The 18,392-nt window shown below is 54.1% G+C and overlaps 1 protein-coding gene and 1 long non-coding RNA gene across 3 annotated transcripts in view; one reads left to right on the forward strand and one right to left on the reverse strand.

Annotated features, from left to right (window-relative positions):
* The window catches only part of arhgap36 (Rho GTPase activating protein 36), a 357,338-nt gene that overhangs the window by 303,086 nt on the left and 35,860 nt on the right, over positions 1-18,392 (reverse strand). The window lies entirely within an intron of this gene.
* LOC140421074 (uncharacterized) overlaps positions 1-18,392 on the forward strand; it is a 181,780-nt gene that overhangs the window by 127,723 nt on the left and 35,665 nt on the right. The gene's annotated exons all lie outside the window — the stretch shown is intronic.

An 18,392-nucleotide genomic window follows, 5' to 3' on the forward strand; every position in this document is an offset into this window, starting at 1 on the left:
TTTTTCGGGCAGGGTGGGCTTCACGCCATGCTGGTCGGGGGCCGTTGGCAGTGGCCCTCCTGGCAATTCTCCGGGCCCCAATGGGCCAAGCGGCCGTCTGTTTTTGGCCAGTCCCGCCGGCGTGGGTTATGTATGGTCCCACACGGCGGCCTGGTCCGCGATCGGGTCCCACCGATCTGCGGGTGGGCCTGTTTCGTGGGAGAACTTCTTCCTTCTGTGTCGGCCCCTGTAGGGCTCCACCATGGCCGGTGCAGAGAAGAGAACCCCCCGCGCATGCGCAAAAATACGCCGGCCGGTCTGCACATGCGTGGAACTACGCTTGCGCAAGCGTAGTTCCTCGCATGCCCAAGATTACACCGGCCCTTCAGCACATGCGCGAACTTGCACGGTCCCTTCGGCGCCGGCTGGAGTGGCGCCAACCCGTCCGGTGTCCACCTAACCTCCGAAAGTGACGAGAATTCCGCACTTACGGGGGCTGTTGACGACGGAGTGGTTGGCGCCGGTTCTCCCGCCGGCGTGGGGACTTAGTCCCCCAGAAGGGAGAATCCCCCTGATGAACTCCTAATTGCTATCTTTTTATCTCCAAACAAGCAAACCCCATCTCAGATCAAAATCCACTTTTAAATACAGTTAGCAAACACACGAATAGTTACTGGATAGAGATGTCTTGGAGAAAATGCTTTGAGACTGAGAGATCTTTCAGGAAACAGCCTGCAAATCTTGCCTGTGTCAAACTATTGTTTAACTTCCTGACGCTTGGCAAAACATTCCTGTTCTGTAATGATACATAATCTTGAATAACACTTGACTGCTTCAACCCTTGGCTCCTCCCATTAATTACATCATCTATATCCCATTATTGGGTTATGACCATCTTACTAAGGCTAACCACAACCCCTCAATTATTTAAACCCCATGTTTCTGTAAACAAAATTCCATTTGGCCCATTTAGGTAAATACTGCACATGGTTGGATTGAAGGGTGATTTTACTTTTATGATGCTTTAATTATCCCTTCTGAAGCCACAGTGTCTGCCTGTCCTTCAAAACTGCATTTTTAAAACGCTTACTGCAGGAGATTTATACACACACTAACTCAGGCTTTTAACCATTACCGCTCCAGATACATGTAATACAATCTAGATCTGAAATTGCTGCATTCATCACAGTCTGTTTCTACATATTACATAATTACCATTTTACACACCTCTTCCAAAACACTGCATAAACTCCAATGTCCTAATGTAACAGTTTTGTTGCTCTGAAGGTAAATTAACATAGTTATAATGGCATATTTCATCTGTACTAAATTATATGTTTGTATGTTATTCAATTCATTGCATAAATTAAAGCAAAAATGAAAGTTTGAGGTTGCGTTGCTTCTATATATTGTCCCAAGTGTTGCTGATATTTTGGGCCAATAGAGGTTATTTTGGTGAAAGGATGAAAACAGTTAGAAAAAGCATATTATGCTAGTAATTTGCACCAGTTTGATAGTTTGGTTTTAGGAAAAAACTTTGAGGCTAATTGCTAAGAACCAGGGGCGTCATTCTCCGACCCCCCAGCGGGTCGGAGAATGGCCGTTGGCAGCCGTGAATCCCGCCCCCGCCGGTTGCCGAAGTCTCCGAAGGGAGAAAAGTCGGCGGGGCATTAATGGTGCCGCAGACGTCGGAGAATGGCACGGGTGTGCGCAAGGCAGCCAATTTTGGGCCTGCCGATATTCTCCCGTCCGGATGGGCCGAAGTCCCGTCGACGTGATGACCGGTCACATCGACGTAAATCAAACCTCCTTTTAATCGGCGTAAACCTGTGCTCCAGGTTCACGCCGACCAGCGTGGAGGTGAGTGACGGCCTGGGGGGTTGGCCGCTGGGCAGGCGAGGGCGTGGCCGCAGTCTGAATGTGTGGGGAGAGGTGTGTCTAGGGTTGTGTGTGTGTGTGTGTGGCGGGGGGGCGTGGTTAGAGTGGGCTGGGCTCCGGGGGAGTGCCGGGAGGGGGGTCAGTGCCGGGGAGGAGGATGAGGGGCCCGTGCCGGGGAGGAGGATGGGGGGTCCGTGCCGGGGAGAGGGGGGCCCATGCCGGGGAGGAGGATGGGGGGTCCGTGCCGGGGAGGAGGATGGGGGGTCCGTGCCGGGGAGGAGGATGGGGGGTCCGTGCCGGGGAGGGGGATGGGGGGGTCCGTGCCAGGGAGGAGGATGGGGGGTCCGTGCCGGGGAGGGGGATGGGGGGGGTCCGTGCCGGGGAGGAGGATGGGGGGTCCATGCCGGGGAGGAGGATGGGGGGTCCGTGCCGGGGAGGGTCCGTGCCGGGGAGGAGGATGGGGGGTCTGTGCTTGGGAGGGGGATGGGGGGGGGGGCCGTGCCGGGGAGGAGGATGGGGGGCCTGTGCCGGGGAGGAGGATGGGGTCCGTGCCGGGGAGGGGGATGGGGGGTCCGTGCCGGGGAGGAGGATGGGGTCCGTGCCGGGGAGCAGGATGGGGGTGGTCCGTGCCGGGGAGGAGGATGTGGGGTCCGTGCCGGGGAGGGGGATGGGGGGTGTCCGTGCCAGGGAGGAGGATGGGGGCCTGTGCCGGGGAGGAGGATGGTTTCCGTGCCGGGGAGGGGGATGGGGGTCCGTGCCGGGGAGGAGGATGGGGTCCGTCCGGGGAAGAGGATGGGGGGTCCGTGCCGGGGAGGGGGATGGGGGGCCCATGCCGGGGAGGAGGATGGGGGGTCCGTGCCGGGGAGGAGGATGGGGGGCCCGTGCCGGGGAGGGGGATGCGAGGGCAAGTGAGTTGGTCCACCTGGCCAGGTGCCAGCCTCCAACTGTTGGACCCATGTGGTCTATGCCACCTGGCTGGGGGGAGGAGGGGATATGGGCAATGATGACATGTCGTCGTTCCCCCCCTCCCAACCAGGCCGTCATGTTTTCCGATCATCCAGCGATGTTGGCCGCCGTGGTGGCAGCCGCTAATGTCTATGTGCCCTGGATGAGGAGGAAGAGGAGGAGGAGGAGCGTGCCAGAGAGGCGGCGCAGGCTGCCGCTGAGGGGCAGGCAGCAGCCGCCCAGGCTGGAGGGACACCTGGCCGACAGGACGAGGAGGGGGAGGAGGACGTCGCGGCCCCACGGCAACGGAGGCACCCGAGGGCGCCCCGTGTGTACCGGCCCCGGCAGTCATACCAGGACCTCACGGACCGGGAATGCAGGAGGAGACTCCGGATGAGGCGGGAAACCGTGGCACACATCTGCCACCTGCTGGCACACCTGTCACCGCGTGGCACTGGACACCCTCTCCCCGTGTCCGTCAAGGTTACGGTGGCCCTGAACTTTTATGCAACGGGGTCATTCCAGGCACCGAGTGGGGACCTGTCCGGCATATCGCAGACATCGGTGCATCGGTGCATCCGGGCAGTGACAGATGCCCTATATGCCATGGCGCACCGCTACATCCGCTTCCTTGTGGACCGGGCCAGCCAAGATGCCCGGGCCGTGGGCTTCTCTGCCGTGGCCGGGTTCTCCATGGTCCAGGGCGCGATTGATGGGATGCACGTCGCCGTGCGGCCACCTGCAGATAACAGGGCCGTGTTCACCAATAGGAAGGGGACCTATTCGATGAACATACAGGTGGTCTGCGACCACCGCATGATGATCCTGCATGTCTGCGCCCGTTACCCAGGCAGTGTACACGACTCATACGTGTTGTCGCGGTCATCCATCCCCGGCATGTATGAGGGACGCCACCCCCGGCTGAGGGGCTGGTTGCTGGGCGACAGGGGCTACCCATTGCGATCGTGGCTGATGACGCCTATACGGAGGCCACGCAATGAGGCGGAGAACCACTACAATGATGCCCATGTAGCGACAAGGGGAGTGATAGAGAGGTGCTTTGGCGTGCTGAAGATGCGTTTCAGGTGCCTGGACCTCTCTGGGGGCGCCCTCCAGTATCAGTCAGATAGGGTCGGCCGCATCATTGTGGTGTGCTGCATCCTGCACAACAAAGCCCAGCAAAGGGGCGATGTGCCGCAGGCAGAGGAGGGCGGAGTGGAGGAGCAGCAGGAAGAGGCGCAGTCCTCCCCAGATGAGGGGGTTGGGGGCAATGGTCAGGGCAGACGGGCTAGACACAGGCGGGTGGCTGTCCACCGTTACCGGCTGGCCCAGCGAGCACGGGACAGGCTGATAGCCACCCACTTCATTGACTAGATGGGCGTGGGGATCGGGTAGTACGGCCACAGACCGCACATCATGGCAACAGCCGACCACCCACACCCCCCACCCATCCACCCACCCAGCACCCTAATCCCCCTCCCCAACCCCACCCACCCCACCCGCATGCACACCCCCCCCCCCATTGCCGATCCACCTGCGGCACAATGGCCGGGCTCACACAGTTGCGGGTGGACGCGTGTCTATTGCAGGCCATGGAGGATGATGACAACCCGCCCTGCGATGAGCTCCTGGCTCCACATCGTTGGACTATGTCTGACCCATGGCCACAGTACCACCATCCACCCGGACCATCTCTGCATGCGGCTGTGACACGGTCCCGTCCTCTGCCCGGGGGGATGTTGATGGCGGCCCAGGGGGAAGGGGCAGACTCACCTGGGGCTGAGGTAAGACCACCCCTCACACACACACTTGCGCTCAACGTACATGACACCCCCCGCACACTTTGGACAGAGCACAAAGGCAGCTTCTGTAGGTGTAACATTGACTTTAATAACCAAAGGAGTTCATGCACGTGCCCTAGCCCCTAAAACTAATCTGTGCCCTGCACCCGTGCCAACTTACTCAGTGTCTAATTGTTTGGCCTTACGGGCCCTTTGACTACGTCTACGTGGTTCCCCAGACGGCAGAACTGGAGGTGGACTCCTGTGATTCCTGCCCTCTGACACGGGATCCCTTTGGTGGCCGTTTCCTGGGGCGTCCTGGCCTAGATGGGCCAGGCTGCGGCCCGGGCGATTGGGATGGCGAGCTGCCAGCCTGTCCTGCCCGTTGCCCACCCGATGCACCTGGGACGGAAGGGGGGGAGTCTGAGGTGTCACGGTGTACCGGGACCTCCCCTACAGGGGGATCCGGGACGGACCACACCACCTCCTCCTCCCTCGGGGTGCCCGATGGCCCCCAGGCCTCTACATGGGTGGGGGATGCGAACGGACTGGCCATCCGACGCCCCCCCCGACATCTGGCGCTGCCAGTCCTGGAGGCCCGTGCTGGTATTGACAGGGGTCTGCAGGTTTGCAGCCATGGAGCCCAGGGGATTGGCAAACCCTGCCGGCTCGCGCATGGCCAATGGCGCCGATGCCCTCAGCGATGGCCTGCTGAGACTGGGCTATGGCCTGCTGAGACTGGGCTATGGCCTGCTGAGACTGGGCCATGGCCTGCAGAGACTGGGCCATGGCGTTGAGCGCCTCTGCCATCTGGCGCTGGCACTGGCTCATGGCCTCCTGTGAGAGGGCAGCCATGTCCTGGGCCACAGACGCTGCCTGCACGGAAAGCCCCAGGCCTCGCAAACCGTTCCCCATGTCTGACACCGTCGCACCCATTGCCTACACCGCGGACGCCACCCGTGCGGTGTCGGCCTGGGTGGCACGTATGACCGGCACCACTCCCAGCTCCTGGACACGGGTGGACTCCTCCACCTGTGACTGCAGCCGCCGCAAGCCGGCCGTCACCCTCTTCGCTCGCCTCCGGGTCGGTGGTGGCATCGAATCTATGTGTGGGTGTGGTAACTCCAGGAACCCGGGATCCATCTGGGCGGCAGATGTTCGCTTGGGCTGGGCTGCCCTCCGACCGCCCGGCCCCTCTGCCGCTCCTACCTCCACCTGCTGTACCGGGACGGCTGTGTTGTGCGCACCAGTGAGTGTACCAGACTCCTCATCACTAAAGTGCCCAACCGAGGTGAGTGTTTCTGCGATGGTGGAGGGTGTTGGTGACAGCAGTGGCTTTGTGTCGTGCTCTTCGTCCCACTCTGAGTCCATGGCACTTTGGGGTGGGGGTTCGTCTCCACCCATTCACTCTGTGTCACTGTCCGGTATTTTGTCTTCCTGGGTAGTGCTGTCCCGGGTAGGGGTGTCCCGGGTAGGGGTGTCCTGGGTAGGGGTGTCCTGGGTAGTGGTGTCCTGGCTCGGCTGTGACGGGGGCCTGTGGCTGCCCCTCTCGTCGCTGGGTGGCACACGCCTGCGCCATCGCACCCTCACGTGACGGGGGCGTCGTCTCCCTGTTGCTCCAGGTCTCTCCGTCTCCCGTGGTCTCCAAGGGACATCCTGCGGGCGTCGCATGCCGGAGGGTCCGGGTCTCTCCGTCTCCCGTGGTGTGCGAGGGGCATCCTGCGGGCGTCGCATGCCAGAGGGTCCGGGTCTCTCCGTCTCCGGTGGCCTCCGAGGGGCATCCTGCGGGCGGTCTGCATCTGTGGGGATGGGTGCCTCGACGTTTGCTCCTGCGATACACAATGAAGCATGCATGGTTCGACACGCAGGCAGTGATCAGGTGATATGGGGGAGGGGGATATAGGGGAGGGGAGATATGGGGACGGGCTGTCGGTGGCTCACTTGCTAGTACGCCCCCGACCTCTGCATCAGCAACCTCCCGGTCCTCAGGTCCGCCAGCCAGTTCCAGGGCCCTTTCCTCGTGTTCGGTCAGTGGCCTCTCATCAGCGGGGCCTCCTCCAGTCCTCACATGCTCCCTGGTGTTGTGTGCGCGTTTCTCCTGTGGCGGGGGGGTGGGGGTGGCAGGGGTAAAAGACAACAGTGTTAGACAGGTATATGAATGCACGCCATCGGTTGCGCGTGTATTGCAGAGGTTAAGGTTAGGGCTGGATTCACTTGTGGATATGGGGGATATGGGGGAGGGGGGATATGCGGGATATGGGGAGGGGGGATATGGGGGATATGGGGGAGGGGGGATATGGGGGATATGGGGCAGGGGGGATATGGGGGAGGGGGGATATGGGGGATATGGGGGAGGGGGGATATGGGGGATATGGGGATATGGGGGAGGGGGGATATGGGGAGGGGGGATATGGGGAGGGGGATATGGGGATATGGGGGAGGGGGGATATGGTGGAGGGGGGTATGGGGAGGGGGATATGGGGATATGGGGGAGGGGGGATATGGGGGATATGGGGAGGGGGGATATGGGGGAGGGGGGATATGGGGGATATGGGTCAGGGGGGATATGGGGGATATGGGGAGGGGGATATGGATATTGGGCGGGGGGAGGCTCACCCTGCCTGCTCTGACGAGGTTGTTCACCTTCTTGTGGCACTGGGTGCCTGTCCGTGGTGTCAGGGCCGCAGCGGTGACGGCCTCTGCCACCTCCCTCCACAGACACCGGCTGTGGGGCAACTCTGCGGCCGTGCCCGGGATACAGGGCCTCCCTCCTCTGCTCCACTGCGTCCAGGAGCGCCTCCACATCCCGTGACTGGAACCTCGGGGCTGAGCGGCGGCCGGCCATCCGGTCGGGTGTTCCGGTCGGGTGTTCCGGTCAGGTGGGGGGAGCAGCGCGTCGATATGAGCCGTCACGCCTTGCGGCGTGTATGACGCTGCACGGCGTGAACCACGTGAGCAAGCGCGGATCCCGTCACGTCGCTGCTAGCCCATTTCGGGCCGGAAACTTCGCGACGATTTTTGCGGCGTGATGCAAGTCGGATTTGCGCCGTTTTTTGCGCCGATCGGCAGACTTTGCGCCGATAACGGAGAATTTCGCCCCATGATTGTAATTTTCCTGGAGGTGCTAAAACAGACACCTCAAGTGCTGATTAGAAGTAATTTTCATTAAAATAAATCTTTATTGTCACAAATAGATTTACATTAACACTGCAATGAGGTTACTGTGAAAAGTCCCTAGTCGCCACATTCCGACACCTCTTCGGGTACACGGAGGGAGAAGTCAGAATTCTCAGCTAGTATGGGAATTGAACTTATGTTGTTGGACTTCCTCTGCATCACAAACCAGCTGTCTAGCCGACTGAGCTAAACCAGCCCCAGTCTATGGAGTCTTCACATGCTCAATTCCATTGAAGGTGTGGAATGTGCGAACTAACACATGACTGCACTCTTCAGAATGGCTCAGGAATTGAAGGACAGTGTGCACTGGTTCTCAGATGCAGTACTGGAGATTGTAATGCAGCAGAAGGTCCAGTGGGGGAAAGATGTCCTGTATTTGTGGGGGTAGGAGTCCATCTTGTACTCCTATCTCTCTCTTTTGCAGCAGTTAGTGTTGCTCTCCCCGGCCTTATGTCCTCTTCCCATTCCTTCTCCAGACCAAAGGGGACTCCTCGTAAGATGCCCATGACCAACTACTTACTTTGTCCTGGTGACCACTATGGGGTGTCAAATAAGGCTCAGTACTCTCCACAGGTGAAGTCCTCAGTGAATAAATGTCGATAGTGTTGGTGAAATCTTGGCAAACCTCCCAGTGCGAGACCGATGTGTTTCAAAAATCTCCTTGAAATTTCCAGAAGCAAGTGAAGCTATGATGTGGAGATGCCGGCGTTGGACTGGGGTGAGCACATAAGAAGTCTTACAACACCAGGTTTTGCGTTGTCGCGCATCCTGAAGGCCGCCTTGGAGAATGCTGACCCGGAGATCAGAGAACAAAGAACAAAGAACAAAGAAATGTACAGCACAGGAACAGGCCCTTCGGCCCTCCAAGCCCGTGCCGACCATGCTGCCCGACTAAACTACAATCTTCTACACTTCCTGGGTCCGTATCCTTCTATTCCCATCCTATTCATATATTTGTCAAGATGCCCCTTAAATGTCCCTATCGTCCCTGCTTCCACTACCTCCTCCGGTAGCGAGTTCCAGGCACCCACTACCCTCTGCGTAAAAAACTTGCCTCGTACATCTACTCTAAACCTTGCCCCTCTCACCTTAAACCTATGCCCCCTAGTAATTGACCCCTCTACCCTGGGGAAAAGCCTCTGACTATCCACTCTGTCTATGCCCCTCATACTTTTGTATACCTCTATCAGGTCTCCCCTCAACCTCCTTCGTTCCAGTGAGAACAAACCGAGTTTATTCAACCGCTCCTCATAGCTAATGCCCTCCATACCAGGCAACATTCTGGTAAATCTCTTCTGCACCCTCTCTAAAGCCTCCACATCCTTCTGGTAGTGTGGCGACCAGAATTGAACACTATACTCCAAGTGTGGCCTAACTAAGGTTCTATACAGCTGCAACATGACTTGCCAATTCTTATGCTCAATGCCCCGGCCAATGAAGGCAAGCATGCCGTATGCCTTCTTGACTACCTTCTCCACCTGTGTTGCCCCTTTCAATGACCTGTGGACCTGTACTCCTAGATCTCTTTGACTTTCAATACTCTTGAGGGTTCTACCATTCACTGTATATTCCCTACCTGCATTAGACCTTCCAAAATGCATTACCTCACATTTGTCCGGATTAAACTCCATCTGCCATCTTTCCGCCCAAGTCTCCAGACAATCTAAACCCTGCTGTATCTTCCGACAGTCCTCATCGCTATCCGCAATTCCACCAACCTTTGTGTCGTCTGCAAACTTACTAATCAGACCAGTTACATTTTCCTCCAAATCATTTATATATACTACAAAGAGCAAAGTCCCAGCACTGATCCCTGTGGAACACCACTGGTCACAGCCCTCCAATTAGAAAAGCATCCCTCCATTGCTCCTCTCTGCCTTCTATGGCCTAGCCAGTTCTGTATCCACCTTGCCAGCTCACCCCTGATCCCGTGTGACTTCACCTTTTGTACTAGTCTACCATGTGGGACCTTGTCAAAGGCCTTACTGAAGTCCATGTAGACAACATCTACTGCCCTACCTGCATCAATCATCTTAGTGACCTCCTCGAAAAACTCTATCAAATTAGTGAGACACGACCTCCCCTTCACAAAACCGTGCTGCCTCTCACTAATACGTCCATTTGCTTCCAAATGGGAGTAGATCCTGTCTCGAAGAATTCTCTCCAGTAATTTCCCTACCACTGAAGTAAGGCTCACCGGCCTGTCGTTCCCGGGATTATCCTTGCTACCCTTCTTAAACAGAGGAACAACATTGGCTATTCTCCAGTCCTCCGGGACATCACCTGAAGACAGTGAGGATCCAAAGATTTCTGTCAAGGCCTCAGCAATTTCCTCTCCAGCCTCCTTCAGTATTCTGGGGTAGATCCCATCAGGCCCTGGGGACTTATCTACCTTAATATTTTTTAAGACACCCAACACCTCGTCTTTTTGGATCTCAATGTGACCCAGGCTATCTACACACCCTTCTCCAGACTCAACATCTACCAATTCCTTCTCTTTGGTGAATACTGATGCAAAGTATTGATTTAGTACCTCGCCCATTTCCTCTGGCTCCACACATAGATTCCCTTGCCTATCCTTCAGTGGGCCAACCCTTTCCCTGGCTACCCTCTTGCTTTTTATGTACATGTAAAAAGCCTTGGGATTTTCCTTAACCCTATTTGCCAATAGGGTTAAGTTCCTTGCTTAAGTTCCTTCCTACTTTCCTTATATTCCACGCAGGCTTCGTCTGTTCCCAGCCTTTTAGCCCTGACAAATGCCTCCTTTTTCTTTTTGACGAGGCCTACAATATCACTCGTCATCCAAGGTTCCCGAAAATTGCCGTATTTATCTTTCTTCCTCACAGGAACATGCCGGTCCTGTATTCCTTTCAACTGCCACTTGAAAGCCTCCCACATGTCAGATGTTGATTTGCCCTCAAACATCCGCCCCCAATCTATGTTCTTCAGTTCCCGCCTAATATTGTTATAATTAGCCTTCCCCCAATTTAGCACATTCATCCTCGGACCACTCTTATCCTTGTCCACCAGTACTTTAAAACTTACTGAATTGTGGTCACTGTTACCGAAATGCTCCCCTACTGAAACATCTACCACCTGGCCGGGCTCGTTCCCCAATACCAGGTCCAGTACCGCCCCTTCCCTAGTTGGACTGTCTACATATTGTTTTAAGAAGCCCTCCTGGATGCACCTTACAAACTCTGCCCCGTCTAAGCCCCTGGCACTAAGTGAGTCCCAGTCAATATTGGGGAAGTTGAAGTCTCCCATCACCACAACCCTGTTGTTTTTACTCTTTTCCAAAATCTGTCTACCTATCCGCTCCTCTATCTCCCGCTGGCTGTTGGGAGGCCTGTAGTTTACCCCCAACATTGTGACTGCACCCTTCTTATTCCTGATCTCTACCCATATAGCCTCACTGCCCTCTGAGGTGTCTTCCCACAGTACAGCTGTGATATTCTCCCGAACAAGTAGCGCAACTCCGCCTCCCCTTTTACATCCCCCTCTATCCCGCCTGAAACATCTAAATCCTGGAACGTTTAGCTGCCAATCCTGCCCTTCCCTCAACCAGGTCTCTGTAATGGCAACAACATCATAGTTCCAAGTACTAATCCAAGCTCTAAGTTCATCTGCCTTACCCATAATGCTCCTTGCATTAAAACATATGCACTTCAGGCCACCAGACCCGCTGTGTTCAGCAACTTCTCCCTGTCTGCTCTGCCTCAGAGCCACACTGTCCCTATTCCCTAGTTCTCCCTCAATGCTCTCACCTTCTGTCCTATTGCTCCCATGCCCACCCCCCTACCATACTAGTTTAAACCCTCCCGTGTGACACTAGCAAACCTCGCGGCCAGGATATTTATGCCTCTCTGGTTTAGATGCAACCCGTCCTTCTTATACTGAATGCCCTTGACTGCTGAAGTGTTCCTCGAACGGAAGGGAACATTCCTGCCTGGCGCTTGTCGCGCGATGTCCGTTCATCCGTTGCCGCAGCATCTGCATGGTCTCGCCAATGTACCATGCTTCGAGACATCCTTTCCTGCAGTGTAGACAACGTTGGCTGAGTCGAAAGAGTATGAACCGCGCACCTGGTGGGTGGTGTTCTCACGTGTAATGGTGATACCCATGTCGATGATCTGGCACGTCTTGTAGAAATTGCCATGGCAGGGTAATGCGGTGTCGTGATCGCTGTTCTGAAGGCTGGGTAGTTTGCTGCAAACAATGTTTTGTTTGAGGTTGCGCGGTTGTTTGAAGTGAAAGTTAGCCTGACTTTAAGTAGCACTTGAAATCCTCAGAGCGAATTGCCTATCCCTGTTCAGACAATTGCTGTTGAGAGAGACATTAGTTGCAGCATTAGCCACCAACTTACTGTGCAGCCTCTGTCATAATATACACCAGTATATCATGGTGCAGATACACACACACTGATGGACACACAGCAAGACCAATCAACACACACAACACCACAGCCAATCACCAGTTAGAGCACACTCACTATATAGTTAGAGGGCATCAGAGTTCCCGCTCATTCGGGATGCAGCCTCCTACAAGGACAGCTTACAGCTTACAGCACAGATCCTCACCATGTTCTGAGTGCATAGACCGGTACGGACAGGCATAGGTCTTTAGTTTAATCTAACATCGTGTTAACCCACAGTGAAAGTACGTTCAACAGTTTCTAGCTTAATAAAATAGTGTTGCACTATTTTAAGTGTTGGTGGCCTGTATATGTTCCACGGATCCAGAGCACCCAACACATCAGCCTCTTTAATGAGTACTAGTCATCAATAAAACCTTTAACAATCTTCTGGTGACTGTTCGTAGCTTGTGCTTCAGCTCTTTTACAAAGAAGGCACCTTATGCCAAATGTGGGTTATACTGGCACTGAAGTTGTAAACCTCATATTAGCCAATCTGAAGTTTCTTTGCCATTTAAAGTATCCGAGGAATATCATCATGCATTCCTTGTTTTCAAATTCCCTGTCATGCATTATGCTGACTGCTCTTTGGGTGGTCGATATCTACTTTGATAATCTCTGCTGAGATCGCTTTCTCAGAACCAATCCTTTCTACAGTTTGCTACTGTGTATATTAGAGAAGCTATAAACATTTATGTTCAGTGTGACCTTTATTGCCTGTTCAACTGCCAAATGGTCATTTTTATTCTTTTAATTCAAAACAAGATTTTCAGCAGGCTGGCAATCCTTAACATGATGCCATCAGAGAGAGCAACCGTTCAAAACTGAAATTAAAATTGCTTCTATCTAAGTTATGTCAATCAATTTTGTTTAAAAGTTTGAGTGAATCCTCTGAGGAGTGGCAAACACTGTCAGATTGCTACTCTGCGCCTATTTAGTTACCTTGTCCCGGAGCTTCACATTTCCGGACTGGGCTTCCTTTGCAATGTGGAGTATATCTTTTCTAGGATTTGTTCCTCGTAGTGCAGGAGCATGGGGGGGGGGGGGAGATCTACCACTAGGTATTGTATTCCAGCAAGTTTGAATGTCCTAAAGCTACTTTCAGAAGCTACAGAGAGGGTAAGTATAGAAGGAAGTGAGTAAGGAGGTGGGTGGAAGGTAAGCAGGCGAAGGGGTAGGGTGGCAGACGGGTGAGTGAAGGGTGGGAACTCTGATGCCCCCTGTCTTTATAGCAAGTGTGCTCTAACTGGTGATTGGCTGCGGTGTCGTGTGTGTTGATTGGTCTTGCTGTGTGTCCATCAGTGCGTGTGTATCTGCACCATGATATACTGGTGTATATTATGACATCCCACCTTTTATAAAAGAATGTATGTGTGTGGCAATAAATAATGTACGGTGAGAATGTTCCTAACTACGTGTGGGGTGCGAAGACATATTTACAGGACTACGTACATGAGAACTAAGCTATGTACATGGGAAGGTGCCTGGTGCAGAGAAGCAGTATGCAACAAGAATAATGAGATCAACACTATATACAAACCAGAGAAACGATCAAACAAAGCAACAAAACAATTCAGAGAGACTATAAGTCCGCAAAGTTCATAAATTAAGTCTTTGAGGTGGGTGACGAATTCTGGTTGATCGCCTCAAGGATGGGTCGAGAGCCGCCGGTTCAGGAGCGGGCTGGACTGCGTCAGAGTCAGGGGGAAGCAGAGTGACAGGGAGCTCTGCATAGTCTGTAGCAGGATCAGCAGGAGGGCGAGGCGACACAGGTAGATCACGTGGTGAGCGTGGAACGAGACGAAGGGCGCGTCGATTGCGGCGCAGAGTAGAACCATCTGGTAGACGAACCAGGAAAGAGCGGGGGGGGGCCACCTGCCGAAGGACAACCGCGGTCGCAGACCAGCCCCCATCCGGAAGATGGACACGGGCATTGTCATCTAGAGCCAGAGTCGGGAGATCAGCTGCACGGTAGTCATGAGCCGCCTTGTGCTGTGCACGAGACAGCTGCATCCGACGAAGGACCGGAATGTGGTCGAGGTCTGGGACATGGATGGATGGCACCGTCGTCCTCAGGGTATGATCCATGAGTAACTGGGCTGGCGACAGGTCAGTGGACAGCGGTGCGGAGCGATAGGCCAGCAAGGAAATGTGGAAATCGGACCCAGCATCGGCAGCCTTGCATAGGAGCCGTTTGACTGTATGTACTCCCTTCTCCGCTTTGCCGTTGGATTGGGGGCACAGGGGACTGGATGTCACATGGGCAAAATTGTACTGCCTGGCAAAGTTGGACCATTCCTGGCTGGCGAAGCAGGGGCCATTGTCCGACATAACCGTGAGCGGGATGCCATGTCGAGCAAATGTTTCTTTATATGCACGAATGGCTGCAGACGAGGTGAGGTCGTGCAACCGTATCACCTCCGGGTAATTCGAAAAGTAGTCCACGATAAGGACATAGTCTCTACCCAGTACGTGGAACAGGTCGATGCATACCTTGGTCCATGGTGACGTGACCAACTCAAGGGGCTGCAGCATCTCACGTAGTTAGGCCGACTGGAAGCGCTGACAAGTGGGGCAGTTGATCACTGTGTTGGCTATGTCCTCATTAATGCCGGGCCAGTACACTGCCTCTCGGGCCCATCGGCGGCACTTTTCCACGTCAAGGTGGCCCTCGTGTAGTTGTTTCAGGACAAGTTGGCGCATGCTATGCGGGATGACAATGCGGCCCAGTTTTTGAAGAACCCCGTCTACTACCGCCAGATCATCTCTGATATTATAGAACTGAGGGCATTGTCCCTTGAGCCACCCGTCCGTTAGGTGGCGCATGACACGCAGTAGCAAGGGGTCAGCCGCCATTTCGCGGCAAATTTGGACGAGGCGTTCATCCGTGGCAGGTAGATTGGAGGCCGCGAATGCCACATGGGCGTCAACCTGGCAGACAAATCCCGCTGGGTCACATGGAGTGTTGACTGCCCTGGAGAGAGCGTCAGCAATGATGAGGTCTTTGCCTGGCGTGTATACCAGCTGGAAGTCATATCGCTGGAGCTTGAGAAGAATAAGCTGGAGGCGAGGCGTCATATCGTTCAAGTCTTTCTGTATTATATTGACCAGCGGGCGATGGTCGGTCTCGACGGTGAATTGAGGAAGTCCATAGACATAATCATGAAACTTATCCACACCGGTCAGAAGGCCCAGGCACTCCTTTTCTATCTGCGTGTAGCGCTGCTCCGTGGGGGTCATCGCACGTGACGCATATGCAACGGGGGCCCATGATGAGGCCTCATGACGTTGAAGGAGCACTGCCCCAATGCCGAATTGGCTGGCATCGGTCAAAATTTTGGTCTCCTTTGCTCGATCAAAGAAAGCTGAGACCGGGGGGCTGTGGTCATTTTTGCTTTGAGTTCTCTCCATTCGAGCTCGTGGGCAGGGAGCCATTGGAAGTCTGTTGTCTTCCTGACTAGGTTCCTGAGAGCCGTGGTATGGGTTAAAGTTCCCGAAAAAATTGACCATGCCCAGAAATCGGAGGACCGCCTTCTTGTCCTCTGGCGTTTTCATAGCTGTGATGGCAGCCACCTTGTCAGCATCCGGCTGCACACCCAATTGGGAGATGTGGTCCCCGAGGAACTTGAGTTCCGTCTGACCAAAAGAGCATTTGGCCCAGTTGAGGTGGAGGCTATGCTCATTTATACGTCTGAATACACGCTAGAGGCGACTAACATGCTCCTGCGGGGTGGCGGACCAAATGATGTCATCGACATAGACGTGAACACCTTCAATGCCTTCCATCATTTGTTCCATAATCCTATGGAACACTTCTGATGCATCCTGTTGTAACAATATCTGCCAAAGGGGGTATTAAATGTGCAAAGTTTCCTGCTGGATTTATTGAGCTGGATTTGCCAGAATCCTTTTGAGGCGTCGAGTTTGGTGAAGAGCTTGGCGCGAGCCATCTCACATGTGAGCTCTTCGCGCTTGGGAATTGGATAATGCTCCCTCATGATATTGTGATTTCGATCCTTGGGATTGTTGTGGGAAAAATCAACGACTTCAAGAGTCAGACTTACTGCGATCAGATAAGTGCAGATTGGCGGATGCACCAGTGTCCAGGCGGAATCGTATTTGGGACCGGTTGACCGTAAGGGTGGCACACCACTCATCGTCTGGATCGATGCTGTATACCTATAGAGGCTGGATTCTTTGCTTCGGGGACACCCTGTTTTTTGTAACGATACCGATTCGAAAAGGTGTCTTCGGGTCCTAGGTGTCAATATCGGGTAGTAGCTCCGCATCGGACTCGGCGACCTTGGGTTGAATGGCCCGGACATTCCTGCGAGTCTGGCTGGAGCGATACGAATTGGCAGGCCGAGCTTATCTGCATAAAGCAGCATCATGTCCAAGTTTGCCACATCTCAGGCATTGTGGGATTTGGCAGGGCATTGCCGCTTTAAGTGGGCGGAGACACAGTTGCCGCACGTTGTAGAGTCAGTACGTTCGCTGCGCCACCGCGCATGCGCGGTGCGGCCTTACATGGTGCGCCCCTGCTCAGTACGTTTGTCGACGTCGCTGTCCCCTCGTTCGGTGCGCACAAGCACGGGAGTCCGCGAAAAGCGCGCGAAATGGCCGCCCTCATCCAGGCTGAGGCCCTGGAGTTGTTCGATTGCTTGGACCTGTTCTGCCTCGTGGGGACCTTGCCGCACGGTTTCAGCTGCTTGGATGTGGGAATACCGACTAGTGGCGTGTTCGTGTAGCACGCAGGTCTCGATGGCGGTCGCTAGGGTGAGCTGCTTTACCTTGAGGAGCTGCTGGCCTAGGGGGTCCGACTGAACACCGAAAACGATCTGGTCGCGTATCATGGAGTCGGAGGTGGGCCCGTAATTACAGGACTGCGCAAGGATGCGGAGGTGGGTGAGAAAGGACTAGAAAGGTTCATCCTTACCCTTTAAACGTTGTTGGAATACATAGAGCTCGAAACTTTCATTCACCTCTATGTTGCAGTGAGTGTCAAACCTGAGGAGGACCGTCTTGAATTTTGATTTATCTTCATCATCAGCAAAGTTGAGAGAATTGAAAATGTGGATGGCATGGTCCCCGGCCGTGGATAGGAAGAGACCGATCTTTTTGGTGTCCGAGGCATCTTCCCGGTCTATGGCTTCCAGGTAGAGCTGGAAGCGTTGTTTGAATATCTTCCAGTTGGCCCCTAGGTTACCGGTGATGCGGAGCGACGGCGGCGGGCGGACGCTGTCCATTTTGCAGGATGACTGTATGCTGTTGGAAGGCAGATCACATACAGGTAGGTGTAAGAAGTTCTGATATCCCTCAACTCCTGGTATCATGATGTGTTGGGTGTTCTGGATCCGTGGAACACATACAGGCCACCAACACTTAAAATAGTGCAACACTATTTTATTAAGTCAGGAACTGTTGAACATACTTTCACTGTGGGTTGACACAATGTTAGATTAAACTAAAGACCTATGCCTGTCCGAACCAGTCTATGCACTCAGCACATGGTGAGGACCTGTGCTGTAAGCTGTAAGCTCTGTCCTTGTAGGAGGCTGCATCCCGAATGAGCGGGAACTCGGATGCCCCCTGTCTTTATAGTGAGTGTGCTCTAACTGGTGATTGGCTGCGGTGTTGTGTGTGTTGATTGGTCTTGCTGTGTGTCCATCAGTGTGTGTGTATCTGCACCATGATATACTGGTGTATATCATGACAGGACTGGGCCTTACGTTGATCTTCTTCTGGGGTGATTGTCCTGCTCCTATCCAGCCAATGTTCTCATGAGCTGCACGCCTGTTGGGGCATGTAACAAACTGGAACATACTGTACAGTGAGACAACCAGGCTGTACACAGACAATGTTCCCTTTAAGATGCTACCCACATTAATCTGGAATGTATTATACGATACAAACAATAGGGCTTGCACAACTAGGAAAAATATGAGTGAATCATGTACTCAGAAATCTGTCCACTCCAGTATAACCTGTGTTAAAGTTGACTCCAATCAGTCTGTTTCTAAAGTTCAATTCATTTACTTAGATTCCCCCCTCCCCCCACCCCACTCCCAACCTAACCCTCGAATGGCACAGTAGATCTCCTCAATGTCTTCTGACAATGCTGTTCTTCTGCTTGCTTGGAATTGTTAAGAGCAAACTGGGCAAATCAATCTTATTGCTGCAAGAGCCATGCTTCAGATCAGCAAGTATAGCTGCTGAAC

This window comes from Scyliorhinus torazame, chromosome 5 (assembly GCF_047496885.1).
Source record: "Scyliorhinus torazame isolate Kashiwa2021f chromosome 5, sScyTor2.1, whole genome shotgun sequence".
Classification (NCBI taxonomy): domain Eukaryota; kingdom Metazoa; phylum Chordata; class Chondrichthyes; order Carcharhiniformes; family Scyliorhinidae; genus Scyliorhinus; species Scyliorhinus torazame.